At 34.5% G+C, this 14,726-nt stretch overlaps 1 pseudogene across 1 annotated transcript in view; it reads right to left on the bottom strand.

Annotated features, from left to right (window-relative positions):
- LOC309620717 (ferritin heavy chain pseudogene) overlaps positions 1-14,726 on the bottom strand; it is a 501,140-nt pseudogene continuing 486,414 nt past the window's right edge. The window contains exon 2 of the transcript XR_014249902.1: positions 1-14,726. This exon is cut by the window's right edge and continues 17,151 nt beyond it. The product of XR_014249902.1 is annotated as a ferritin heavy chain pseudogene (transcript).

The following is a 14,726-nucleotide window of genomic DNA, read 5'->3' on the forward strand; positions in this document are numbered from 1 at the left end:
CTCTTTTTTCTTATCTGACTGCTATGGATATGACTTCCAATACTATGTTGAATAAAAGTGGTGAGAGTGGGCATCCTTGTCTTGGTCCTGATCTTAGAGGACATACTTTCAGCTGTTCACCATTGAATATGATTTTTCTGTGGACTTGTCATATATGACCTTTATTATGTTGAGTTGTGTTCCCTCTTTACTCACTTTTTTGAGAGTTTTTTAATCATAAATGAATGTTGAATTTTGTCCAAAACTTTTTTCTGCATCTGTTGAGATGATCATATGATTTTAATTCTTTAATTTGTTAATGTGGTATGATATGTTGATTGCTTTGTGGATATTGAAATGTCCATTGCTTTCCTGGGATAAATACCCCTTGATCATGGTGTTTGATCCTTTTAATATATTGTTGAACTCAGTTTGCTAATATTTTGTTGAGGATTTTTACATCTATGTTCATCAGTGATATTGGCCTGTAATTTTTTGTGATATTTTTGTCTGGTTTTGTTATTAGGGTGATGATGGCCTTGTAGAATGAGTTTGGAAGCATTCATCCCTCTTCAATTTTGGGGGATAGTGTGAAAAATATATGTTTTAATTCTTCTTTAAATGCTTGGTAGAATTTATCTATGAAGCCCATGGGGTCTGGACTTATGTCTTGGGGGAGATTTTTTTTTATTACTGACTCAATTTAATTACTGGCAATAAGTTCATATTTTCTATTTCTTCCAAATTCAGTCTTAGGGGATGGTACATTTCTAGCAATTTATTGATTTCTTCTAGGTTGTCCATTTTATTGGTGTATAATTATTTGTAGTAATCTCTTATGATCCTTTGTATTTCTATGGTGTCAATTGTAATTTCTCCTGTTTCATATCTTATTTTATTTACTTGGGTTCTCCCTCTGTTTTTCTTGATGCGTTTAACTAAAGGTTTATTAATTTCATTTATCTTTTCAAAGAACCAGCACTTAGTTTCATTGATCTTTTCTATTCTCTTTTTTTTGGCCTCTGTTTCATTTCTTTCTGCTCTGTTCTTTATGATTTCTCTCATTCTACTAACTTTGGATTTTGTTTGTTCATTTTCTTGTTCCTTTAGATGTAAGGTTAGGTTGTTTATTTGAGATTTTTCTTGTAGATGCTTATGGTTTCCCTTATATATGCTTTATATATTTTTTATTAAGTTTTCCCTAAGTATTATATAGATCATTATTATCGTAAAGGCTATTTCTGACAACCTGGATCCCCTGTGGGTATCTTTTTGTTGTTCATTTTTCTTCTTGATTTTAGATTATTTGATCTTGAGACATGGTATGCCTGTTAATTTTTAAAAATTCAATGTCAGATATTATATATAGAAATATAGAGATATTTTAAGGCTTTTGCATCTGGCCTCTAAGCTAGGGGGAGATCACTTTAATTCAGCCAGAGTTTGGGCTGATTATAGAGGCTGAGTTTCAGTCTTTACAAAAGCTGATCTATTTTTGGTTCATCCTTACAACCCTGTAAAGATGATCTACCTGAAAACTAAATTATTTTATGAGGGCCGACCACTTTGATCAGTCCTAAACTCCAATTTCTATCTTCTCAGCTCCAAGAGAATGCTGAGAGCTATGCTCAAATTCTTAGCTTTCTGGCTATCAGTCATGAATTTGTAAATGCCTGTAGAGGAAGTGCAGTACCAAATGTCAGACTCATCTCTCTGTGTTTCACTTCTCTCTGGGGTCTTGACCCCTCAAGTCCTGCCTTTATTTGTAACTTTCTGATGCCTTCAAACATTTTTTAACAAAAAACTTTTTGTTTTAAAATAAATCATAGTTTCACCAGAAGTGACAAAATAGTACAGAGAGGTACAGTGTACCCTTCATCCCAGTTTCCTCCAATAGTTGCATTTTATATAGTTTTAACATAATATCAAAATAAGGATATTGACATTAGTACAATATGCGTGTATAGTTCTATGCCATTGTATCCCATGTGTACATCCATGTAACTACCATTACAATCAAGCTATAGTATTCCACATTTAAAAAAATGCTTTAAAAATATTTTATCCAGCTTTTCTGTCGATTCTTGGAAGTAAGGTTGATCTATCCTAGCTTGTCCATCATGGCCAGAAGCAGATGTCCTAAAATTACCTTTATAATGTTTATTTTTCATATTTGCATTAGGAATTTTTCTGACTCTGAGATTGTGTATAGTATGTGAAAATGTAAGATGTAGGTTTCAGAGTTCTCTTTTTCTTCTCCATAGTGCCTACCATGGAGCTGGATATATGGTAGTAAAGCAACAAACAATTATTAGATAATATTTAACTAAATTTATTTCTATAGTCATAATTATAAAGTCATTGTAGCAATGCATTTGAGCCAAAGCCATCAGTTCTAGTTTACCTACATGGCAGAGACCTAGCTTAATTTACTTTTTTGGTACATTCAAGCTAAATGAATCATAGTTGTCTTGTTGTTGCACAATTTTATCTTTACGTATGCACACATCTAAAGTGTTCCTGTATATTTAAATACCACAACATTTAAGTTACACTGGGAACTATTCTCCTGCTCCACTGTTGGAAGAACTTAAATTTCAAGTTAAAGAATATGGGCATTTAGTAGACAATGAATAGGTATTAGTGGCTACTTAGCAAAGTAATGCTGCTTGATGAAACATACTTTAGGAAACTGCTTCTTTTGGAAGTACACATAACGGATAAGACGTGAAAAGCAATATTTCAGGTGAAATGTCATGAATAGCCATGAGGTTGACCCAAGGGACCAGTGAGTTAGAATTTTGTATCTGTAAGAATATTAGAGTTTAAGTCCATGACTTTATATAATGGAAGGGAAAATAGAAGGAAGAGAGAAAGTGGAAAGGAAATATAGATAGCACAGTGTTAAAAAAATGAGTTCAGAGGCAAATAAATTATTTAAAGTACCAAGTTTTGGGCTTTCACATATTTTTTTAATAGGAATGTCATATAAAAACAAATCCAGACTTAGATAAGGAGAGGCTTTACTGAGAAGAAAGACTGTTGCAGTAGGGAAAGCACTCAGATCTCAGAAATGTGCAAGTGTCTCAAAAGCAAGCAAAAAGGCTTTTCGTTTATAGAGAGGGTCAGCTGATTCTCGGGATAAGCTGATAAGGGGATATTTTTGGCTTTTCAGTGCTTGCTTAGGTTTGAGGACAAGCAGAGTTCAGGGACCTTTAGTGAAGAGAAAAACCTGACAAAAATTTGGTCAAGACAATGTAGAGGGTAAGACGTGGGCAACTGTGAACACCTGATCAGGAGCCAACACCACACAGGGATATACTGTTACTAAAGACATTCCAGTGAATAATAAATAGCCTCTTGGTAGTTATGCTATGGAAGAAATTTGTTATTTTAATCTGGTAGGAATTTGGCCTAGGTGACCTTCAAAAATTTATTCTAACTTGAAGAACAATTCTTTGTATGATTCAGTGAGTTAGTATTTTTACAGAAAAACCGAAGAGGTCCCCTTAGTGTACATTCCTGGACAATTAGATTTGCTACATCATCTAGTCAATTTATATAGTATCATTCAATGAAAGTTAGTAAAATCCTTTAAAAGCAAGCTATGCAATCATCATTTTGTAGATTGCATAAATGAATTATTCAGGACTAAGTATTTCAGAATATCTGTTATTTCAAATTGAACAAAATTGCTGTGTACAGGATATGCATTTCTTCCCTAGGAATGCAATAATAGTATGGAAAGGATGTACAGTATTAACATTTAGATAGGTATCATTGGAAGAGCAATGCTTAAAATTTACCTAGTGTGGAGAAAAAAAGAGGAAAAGTTTTGGTTAAATCTTATCAGACTTACCACTAGTCCATCAATTCAAAGTCAGCTTGGGGAGTGATGTTGCTTTTCAAGCTCTCATGAAAAGCCTTCCTGATTTGTAAAGGAGGCAAATTTATTTATGTAAATTGACTATTTGGCAGTACTTCTGCTTCTTTTAGTGTTGACTAGTCCCACCTCTGATAAGACAGATCTAATTTCATTTCCATTAAAATGCAATGAAAGCACATTTATGAATTTAATAATTTCTTGCCTGAGTTTGATAGGAGCTTAAAATGGTTAGCTATGGAGTGTTATTAATAAATATTGCTTTTTAAAATTAAAATAGAAACACCTAGCTGGTCAGGGATTTTTTTTTCTATAGATTATGACAGAAATTGAGTTGGTAAAAGAAATAGTAATTTGCCAAAGGGTTTGTTTAATTGGACCCTCTTGCTTATCTCCTTGTCAAATTATTTTCAAACCTAAGCTTTTCTGTATAATTTAAATATTGGTGTACTTCGTTTTGCATAACTTATTCATCTTCCTGAAAGGAACATGAAGCAAATATAAATTTAGGCTTTTTAACAAAGCATGAAAAGAGGAATGTGACATCGTGAATTGTTATTCTAATTTGTCTTTCAGAAGGCTCTCCTAAAATCTTATTTTTTCTCATACTTTCTGATCATGGGTGGCCTCGGCCTGTAGCAGCTTGAAGCAGGGTTTTGGTTCCCGGCCAGAGATTGAGGTCAGGTCAAGGCAGTGAGAGCACCGAATCCTAGCCACTAGACCACCAGGAACAAGTAGCCAGTGACAAGGCCCTGGCCCTTCGGCTTTGCAGAAAAGAATTCCCACAAAGACGTAAAGTAGTGAAACAAGTGTCTATTAGGAGAAGAAAAGAGTACGGTACATGTGGATAGACACACGGGCAGACTCAGAGAGAGAGTTGCACCCTCATGGTAGTTTAAATCACTTATAATGGGGCATTTCTTCCAGGTTTCCTTTGACCAATCATTTTGATTTGCCTGGTTCAGAGTCTGTATTTGGTATATCTCAGGATCCTCCCATGTGCGCGTGCATCTCTCAGCCAAGATGGATTCTACCGAAGAGGCTATGGGTAGTTGGCATCACTTACTATGGGGTGGCGCCCCCTCCCTTTTTGACCTTAAGGAGCTTTCTAGTTGGGAAGATTTCCTTGACATTGAGAATGAGAAATATGTGGTCTCTTATCCTGTATCTGGGCAGGGCCCAGCCTCCTCTCTCAATTGTCCTGCTATTGTCATCTTGGAGTATTGGTCCACAGGGAATGAATCTTCAATTGCTTACCCTGGGGGGGGAGGGGCATCTACCTCCTGCCTCACTTTCTACATTTTTATATGTACTGCCTATGTAAATATCATTATTTATGATAACTTTGTGGGCCTACTTGATCCACAGTTCTTCCTGATGAAGTAGCATTTCACTGAAGTTCCTCTGCATAATCTGCATAGTCAACAACCATTTGTGCTTTAACAAAAAAGGGAAGATATGTGTGAAAATTTGAAAAAATACAAAAGGGTTTTTTTTTAAAAGGGTTTTAAAGATTATGAGACTCACTGGTAGCAGAGCTGATCCTATTTTCCTGTCTAAATTAAGTTTCTGACTTCCCCTTCCCAAGAGGGTGAGGGGAGGGGAAACTTCCCTTTTTTCACTTAAAAATCACTTGATTGAATTGTTAGGTCATATGAAACAAACAACTTTCTTGACACCAAAAGACGTGTATATTGGGGAAGAAGACTGAGAAAATCTATGTAACAAAGTAGAAACAGTGGGAGGCATGGATTCAGAATACTGAAACAACGTGGCTACAACTTAAGAGTTTCTTATGTATGGTTACTTAAAATAAATAAATGCTGAATTTGCAAACTCGTAATTTCCTTGACAGTATGGCACACCTGTCAGTCATTTCCAGCCTATCCTTTATTAAATGGTAAATAAAGAAATCTGGATTGGAGTAGAAAATATTATCTTGTGTCAAACATTTGTAGATGCCTTACTATGACTAGAACTTCCAGTGTAATCAAAATATTTAGGATCTATTAATATTGCTGTACTAGCTTCCCTTTTTATTTTATATATGTATGTTAAATTTAAAATGATAGTTTTACCATTTTCTAAACACAATCTAAATTTATCATGCTATTTAAAATTCACAATCAGTCTTCTGTGCAGACCTGTGTAATGTTTTGTGTATGGAATGAAAATCCATTTTAATCAAAATATATTGATTTAGATTATAAAAATAATATAAAATGAAATAAATTCAATAGCTAACAGTAAATATTTGAACTATCATCCTTATGCATATTAAAAATTCATAGCAAATTAAGAAAGAAGAAAAAACATCATTAGATAAATGTACCAAACCTACAGCAAAAGTCATACTTAATGGTAGAATATTAATAATTCATCCCAAATCAGGAATAACACCATTGGTGCTATTATTTATTATTTTACTAGAAGACCTAACCAATGCATTAAGACAAAGAAAGAGAGATAAATATTGGAAATTGATACAAAACTGAGGATGCTTTCAAATGATTTGATCTGATTATCAAATAATTACTACTAGATTAGAAGCAGTGTTCTAATATATCAGCAATATCCAAATGATATATTGCAAACAGAAAAATAAAGATACATATTAAAGTAGACAAGAGCTTTAATTTTATTTTGGAATAAACTTAACCAGAAATGTGAAAGACCTATACAAAGAAAATGGTAAAATTTATTGATAGACATTAAAGTTTCAACTAGGAAGACCAAACATTTTCCTTTTATTCTAAAGATTCATGAGTTTCAACTTTTGGGAATTTACTTATACTACTTCTTTAATAATTTTGTCTTCTTCATTTCCTCTATTTACTCTTTTTAATTTCTAATAGTAAAATATTGTCTCTATGAGATTGAATCCCTATGTTGCCATCATTTCTTTCACATTTTCTTTCTCTTTTCCTTTCTCTCTACATACATGTATTTCTTCAGCATTTTTTCCCCAGTAATTCTATTGATTTACTTTCATATAACAGTCATGTTTTGTTTTCTGATGCTTTTTTACAACATTCAATTTCATTTTTTAGTTAAGTTTTTCATTTTGAGAAAGTTAAATTCACATCCAGTTTTAAGAAAGAATACAGATCCTGTATACACCTTACCCAATTTCTCTCGGTGATAATATCTTGCAAATCTATAATATCACAACAGAGATATGACAATTGATACAGTCAAGATATAGAACATTTCTATCACCAGAAGGATCCTTCGTGTTGCCCTTTTATAGTCATGCCTATTTCCCTCCCACCCCGCCCTTTCCTTAATCTCCGTTGACTGTCAATCTGTTTTCCATTTCTATTATTTTGTAGCTTCAAGAATTTCATATAAATCTTATATAAATATAGCATTTATATAGTGTGTATTTGGCTTTGTTCACTCAGCATAATTCTCTGGATATTCATACAGGTTATTGCATGTATCATTAGCTCATTGCTTTTTATTGCTAATTAGTATTTCATGGTATGGATGTACCACAGTTTGTTTAACCAATCATCCGTTGAAGGATATCTGCATTGTTTTCAGTTTGGGGCTATTAATATTAAAGCTAGTATAAACATTCATGTACAGGTATTTGTATGAATATAATTTTTCATTTCTTTGGAGTGTAATTGCTGGTGTATGGTAATTGCATGTTTAGTTACTCAAGAAATTGTCAAACTGTATTCCAGAGTGACCGTACCATTTTACATTCCTACCAGCAATCTATGATGTACTCATATTTCTCTGAGAATACTAATTAGATTATCTTAAAATATCTCTTCTCTTTCTTGAACTATATTTATTCTGGGCTCAATATTCTGCTTGTTGTTTTTAAACTTACTGTCTTATTCTGTTGATTTTTATCGTATATGTTAAATTTTTGTTACCTGTTGCTATACTTCAGAATGAAGTATTTGGTTGATTACTGTAGATAAGTTGAAATTGGTTTTCTTTGCTATTGTATAGGCAGGTGTGTTTCCTGATAGGTTTCTCACCTGATTGGGAAGCCTAATGGAAGCTTTGTTTCTGGAGACTAGGCTGGACATTTTGAATGGCAAGCTTCATTTTAAGATGCCTATATGAAGAGTTAGAATGTTTGTCTTGGGAATCGCCAAATTCCAGACTGTGGAATGCTTTAATTTAAGCGTCAAATTCAATATTTGAAGGCCTAACTACACATAGAGTTAAGCACTCTAGTTTTGGAGTGGTGTGTGTGTATATATGTGTGCGTGCTCGTGCATGCGTGTGTATGTGAGTGTTTTGAACATGGAGCAGGAGACAGGGAAATGGCCTTCCCATCTCATCTCTCTGTATGGAGGAGTAGGGAAGGATGGGATGAAGACAGAGACCGATCAGGATTCCATAGATGGTCATTAAAATTAATACCCTTCTGGCCTCACTTTTCACCATCTCTCTGTGTGGAAGAGTTGGACAGGATGGGATGATGGCAGAGACTTGGCACAAGTTTTTGGTAATCATTCAAATTAACACCTCTATATCCCCCTGTAAATACTTACTTCAAGAATAGATCCTCACTGGGCTTTTCCCATGAATATCAGCTTGTACTTCTTTTCTAGGTACCATATTCACGTATTCGGTACCACATTTATAACAGGGCAAGAGAGTAACCTGTCCTGAGCTCCATGCTTTAGATGATCCCAATTATACACACACACAAAAATTAAACTTATTAAAGAACATATAGCAACTTCTGTCCCTTAGCATCTTCCACTCAGACCTGCAACCCTAAGCAAGCTGTCTTGTGACGAATATTGTTTGGATCCAGGAGAAAACATTTTCCCACCTCTTGCCCTGTGCCCAAATGTATCCAAATACTAAGGAGTTTCATGTGTTGGATACTGGTTCAGGATACTGCTTCAGGATGTGAGAAACATTTAAATGCCTTATGTAACAGAAAACACAAATTAATTAACTTGTTCAATATCTTTTCTCTCAGATGATATAAATCCCATAGATTCTTGCTTAAGGAAGTATTATTTCACAGTAGTGACAGGCATCCCTTTCCTTCCTTTTCTTTATGTTCCAATATTGTTTCTGGAGAGACACACATGGTTTTTATAACCAGTACAAAATGCAGCTGAGAAATATTTTGCTACATTTAACAATTCATATTCCTTTTAAATGTACATATATAGCTCTTTATGTTGGAAAGTAGGTGGGCATTAAAAGGTAGGATTTTGAATATCTTTATATTTATAATCATATTGATAAGATTTGAGTAAATTTTCAAAAAATACTATACATTTCAGCTGTATTTAAAATTTTAGCTAAAATTTTGAAATTCAATAATTAAGGTATATTATATTTGGCTTTTAATTTTTAAAGTTTGAATATTATATAAAGTAACTGAAAGCATATGTGAACATAACTGTTTTAATATTTTATAGTAATTTAATTTTATCAACATAAACTCAAAATTTGTATATTTGGAACATGATCACCTTTTACATTTTAATCTTTTATTGCATTAATATGAAAATCTTTATTTTAACAACATTAAAGAAAAGGAAAAATAAATTGTATGGAATGAATATTCATAAATATGAATTATATATATCTATATTTTATTACTCAACCAAATATCACTGACTAATCAATAGAAAATCGTTATACATTAATAATTAACAATTTTTAGTATTCTTCCAAAATTGTCATATAAAAACAGTCAACCAGGCTTTTAACTTTTTTCAAGGCAGGACAATATATATGTTTTATGTAACAGATTTTTAGCTTGACTTAGAAGTCTTATACTCTTGCCAGGTCCCCAAATTGTTAAAGGTGTGTCCAAGCTCTTATTTGATTTCTGGTTCCAAAAATGTGTTTAAATCTTTTTGCTATTTTTTCCTTACTATTTTAGTTCAGATATTTACTATGATGTTTTTAGAAAATATCACACACAAACAATTCTTCCCAGTCTTCAGTAAACGCTTTCACCTCAAAATAAGTGCCTTCTTCTGTTGTGCACTTGACTGCTTTTTACTCCTCCAGGACTCCACGTTTTCCTATGGAACTCCTGTTGTATAAATGCTGTGTGTGTGTGTGTGTGTGTGTGTGTGTGTGTGTGTGTGTGTGTATGTGAGAATAAAGATGTTCTTCCATATTTTCTCTCTGTATCCTTGCTATTTAAAGTAAGGTCTGCTGATCAGTAACTTCTGCATCTCTTGGGAACCAATGAGAAATTCAGAATCGCAGGCCCTACCGCATATTTACTCAATCAAAATGTGCATTTTTAACAAGATCACATGGTGATTTATAGCCACATTAGCACTTGAGGGCACTGATCAGTATCTTGGCTATCATAATTTCTATGGTTTTCCTTTAATTCTGTATTTTGAGAGGATTCTCTGATACAGTAACTAAAGTTTGCTAATTCAGATCTTTATTGTTATGTATGTGATTCAATGCCACTAAGGGCTATTTTATTATTGTTATTATAATCTCTGATATATTTTTATTTCTATGGAAGTTATCTTCTATTTTGATTCTCTCATTATACTTGATTTCCCCTTTTACCTCTTATAATTCTGTAAATTTTTATATATATATTTCAGTTATATAAATATGTGCATAGATTTATAATTGTGATATATTCCTGAAGGATTGACCATTTTGTCATTTTATGAAATCTCCCTCGTTATCACTGGAAATGTTGCTTGCCTTAAAGTCGCTTGATTTAGTAACAGTCCTGTTAAGGTAGCTTTCCTCTTAGTATTTTCATACTGAATGTTTTCATTGTTTTACCTTGAACCTGATTACTTTTATTTAAATTGTGTTTTTTGGTAAATAGCAACCATTTCGAAATATGCCATAACTGTTGTCCAAAACAAAGGGAACTTTGTAAGGTCCTTGTATGACCTTGTTGTGTCTCCTTTAATGACTTTAGAATTCCTTAATTACTCCTACTTGGATAAAGTCTTTGTTATGCAGCTCTTTTCGCTGTAAGCCACTGTTACACCAGTCCCTCTTGGTATGGTCGCAAGGTATGGGAGAAGAGAAGTTTCTTTCAATTTATGATTAAATCTCAGTCGTTTAGTGGGCCCATGTCTCTGAGCTGTGACTTTCATCAATGTTTCTTAGCCTTAATTTCTCCTCTTAGGTAATACAGGAAGGATTTGGGGTGGGGGAGGGAGTAGGATTGGATAAATGCTCTTCTCCCTAGGGTGTAATAAGGCTCTGGTAAAGCCTTTTCTCCTGCAAAGTTCCCTTTGTTTTGGAGAACAGTCTTGGCATATTTCAAAATGGTTATGTTTCCTTTTCCCATTTCAGAGCCAGTAGAGGATCCTTCCAAGCTTTTCACTGTGAGGATCTCATTGGGCTCCTGAAGGCAAAATCCATGAAAGTGTACCCCCGACACACATGCCAAAACACAGCTCTTAGGCATTCTCCCTCATGCTAGTATACTCAACCTCAAGCAATTTGTCAAAATTACAACTTAAGTGTTCCTAGGAATTTTTGTTTCCAGGTTTCAGCTGTGATTCTCTATTCACCTATCTCTCCAGATTTCAAGGGTGGCAGTTTGCCACCCTTGATCACAATTCTCTGATGGGTCTAAGAAGAGTCCTTAATTTTCAGTTTGTTCAGCAGTTTTCTTTCTGTAATGATGGAAATAGCTATCTCCTAGCTGTTTACATGTCAGAGTTGAAACCAGGAGTCTCTTTTGGTTTGCTTATAACTTCTGAAACAGTAAATATTTTTAAGATCTGTTTTATTTCATAAAAGAAGTATATCATGCTGTATGCAATCTTTGGAGACTCATTTGTCCTCAACATTTTATCACAAAATTCTTTCATGTTTTTATATGTTGCTAGTTCATTTGTTTTGACTACTGTATAATATTGCATTTTACTGTACCACAGTTAATTCATCTACATTATTGTTTATGAGCATTTGGTTTTTTTCCAGTTTGTCGATATTGTGAACAGTACTTGAAAATACACAAACTCTCTTTAGTATATACGTAGGATGGGAATTTCTGGCTCATATATATGTCTATTGTCAACTTTAGGAGATAATGCTAATGCCTTATGAAGGTATACATATTTATATATACATATTTCATTCTGTTAATATGGTAGATTAAAATGAATTTTTGTCAAATGGCAAACCAACTTTGCTTTTCTGGGATAAACCCCAACAAGTAATGGTGTATTATTCTTTTTGTACATTACTTTAAATTATCTACTGATATTTTGAAAGGGAATTTGCATCTATATTTATGAGGGATATTGGTATAAATTTTATTTTTCCGTAATGTTTTTGTCAGTTTTTGGTATCAGGGTTTTAATGTCCTGGCTAGCTGATTTAGGAAGGGTTTCCTCCACTTCTATTTATGAAAACAGTTTATTTTAGATATGGCATTATTTATTGCTTAAATATTTGATTAATTAATTAATTAATTAAACTGTGCCTGGAGATTTTCTTCCTTCCCTCCTTCCTCCCTGCCTTCTTTCCTCCTTCCCACCCATTCATCCTTACGTTCTTTCTTTCTCTTTTTTTCCCTCCCTCTTCTCTTCTCTTTCTATTTCTCTCTCCTGATCTTGCTCTCTCCATTTTATTTTCTGCTTTTCTTAGGTGGTTTCTGATTATGAATTGAATTGCCTTAATGAAAAGTGTTTTTCTAAATTTTTATTTCTTCATCTGTCAGTTTGGGTAATTCATGGTTTTCAATAAATATCTCCAGTTAGCTAGGTTGTTGAATTTAATGATATAAACAGATTTATAATATTATTTTATTACCCTTTTAATGTCTGTAGTCCTTTTAGTATGTTTAGTGATATTCCCTTTTTAATTAGTGCTCTAGGCAATATGTATATCTTTTTTTCTTAGTCTGGTTAGTATCTACAATTTTTATTATTTTTTCCCCAAAAACCCCATATCTTAACTTTATTATCTATTGTTATCTGTTTCCTATTTCTTGATTTATGATCTTATTTTTATTATTTACCTTCTATTATTTTAGGTTTAATTTGCTCTTTTACTAGTGCTCTTACGGTACAAGCTTAGGTCATTAATTTTTAAATCTTTTTTCTAGCAGTTATTTATATTTATAAAATTCTAAGCATTGCTTTGGATACATACCACAAAATTTGATACTTGGATATCCATTATTGATATATATGGTAGGTGTTCAGCTCACAATATTCACTATTTTTTCTTGTGATTTCTTCTTTGACCCATGGATTATTAATACATGTTCCAAAATTGAGGGAATACAATTCCAAAATTGAGGGAATCTCTCCATACTATTTGGTATGGGTTGAGATATGTTCCCACCCGAAAAAAAAGATATGCTGGTGTCCTAACCCCCAGTACCTCAGAATGTGACCTTATTTGGAAGCAGAATCAATGTAGATGTAATTAGTTAAGATAAGGTCATATTGGAGTCAGGTGAACCCTTAATCCTATACGACTGGTGTCCATATAAGAAGGCAGCCATGTGAAGATAGGCACAGGGAAACAGTCATGTGAAGGCAGAAAATCAGAGTGATGCCTGAACAGGCCAAAGAATGTCAAAGATTGCTGACAAACCACCAGAAGCTAAGAAAATGCAAGGAAGGATTCCACTACAGGTTTTAGAGCGATATTGGCTCTGGTGACACATTGGTTTCAGACTTCTTGCCTCCAGAACTGAAACAATAAATTTCTATTGTTTTAAACTCCCCAGTTTGTGGTACTTTGTTATGGCAGGCCTAGGAAACTAATACACCATTACTGTATGGTTTCAATTCTTTTAAATTTGTTGAGGATTTGGTCTTATGGCTCAGCATACCTTCTACCTTGGTAAATGTTCCCTGTACTTGTACATATATGCTGCACTTGTTGGTATAGCATTCTTATTTTGGGGAGAGGGGTAACAAATTACTCTATTTGAAGGAATGGTACTAAGGAAAGAACTTGTAGATGTTTCGGTACAACTTATAGAAAAGGTAAAGGTAACCCCAACATGCATGCACTGCCTTGGTGACCAGGGAAGTCACCCTTGTGGCTGTGGGAAGCCAGCCTAAGGCTTAGCTCTCATTATCACTGTTTCCCAGGGTGTGCTTGTCAAAGAGATACTCTGCCATGCCAGATTTGGGGGCCCCCATCTTGCGTAAGTTGGTTACATGGTCACGCAATTCTTTGATGGATTTCACCTGCTCGTTCAGGTAAATAGTCTCAATGAAGTCACACAAATGGGGGTCATTTTTGTCAGTGGCCAATTTGTGCAGTTCCAATAGTGACTGATTCACACTTTTTTCCAAGTGTAGCACACATTCCATTGCATTCAGCCCATTCTCCCAGTCATCACAGTCTGGTTTCTTGATATCCTGAAGGAAGATTCGGCCAGCCCGGTGGTTCTGCAGCTTCATCAGTTTCTCAGCATGTTCCCTTTCCTCACGAGACTGGTGAAGAAAGTATTTGGCAAAGTTCTTCAAAGCCACATCATCACGGTCAAAATAGTATGACATGGATAGGTAGACGTAGGAGGCGTAGAGCTCCAGGTTGATCTGGCGGCTGATGGCAGCCTCCGAGTGTTGGTGCTAGTTCTGGCACACCTGCGAGGGGGATGCAGTCGTCATGGCCGGCGGCTGAGGAGAGGCGGTCGGAGGGCGCTGTGAGGTGGTGGCGAGGGCTGGCTCTGAGTGGCCGGCCGGAGCAGGGGACCAGCGCGGGGTTCCGTCCAAGCAGTGTTGAAGCAGGAAACCTCGGTGACTCTCCGCGATGACTGTGGCCGGTATAGCATTTTTTAAATGTCAGCTAGATCAAGTTGATGGTTTTCAAATCTCCTGTATCTTCACTGATTTTTTTTTCTACGTTTTTTATCAGGTACTGGGAGAGGGATGTTTATTCTCTATGAGTG

This window comes from Balaenoptera borealis, assembly GCF_965194805.1.
Source record: "Balaenoptera borealis genome assembly, chromosome: X".
Classification (NCBI taxonomy): Eukaryota; Metazoa; Chordata; class Mammalia; order Artiodactyla; family Balaenopteridae; genus Balaenoptera; species Balaenoptera borealis.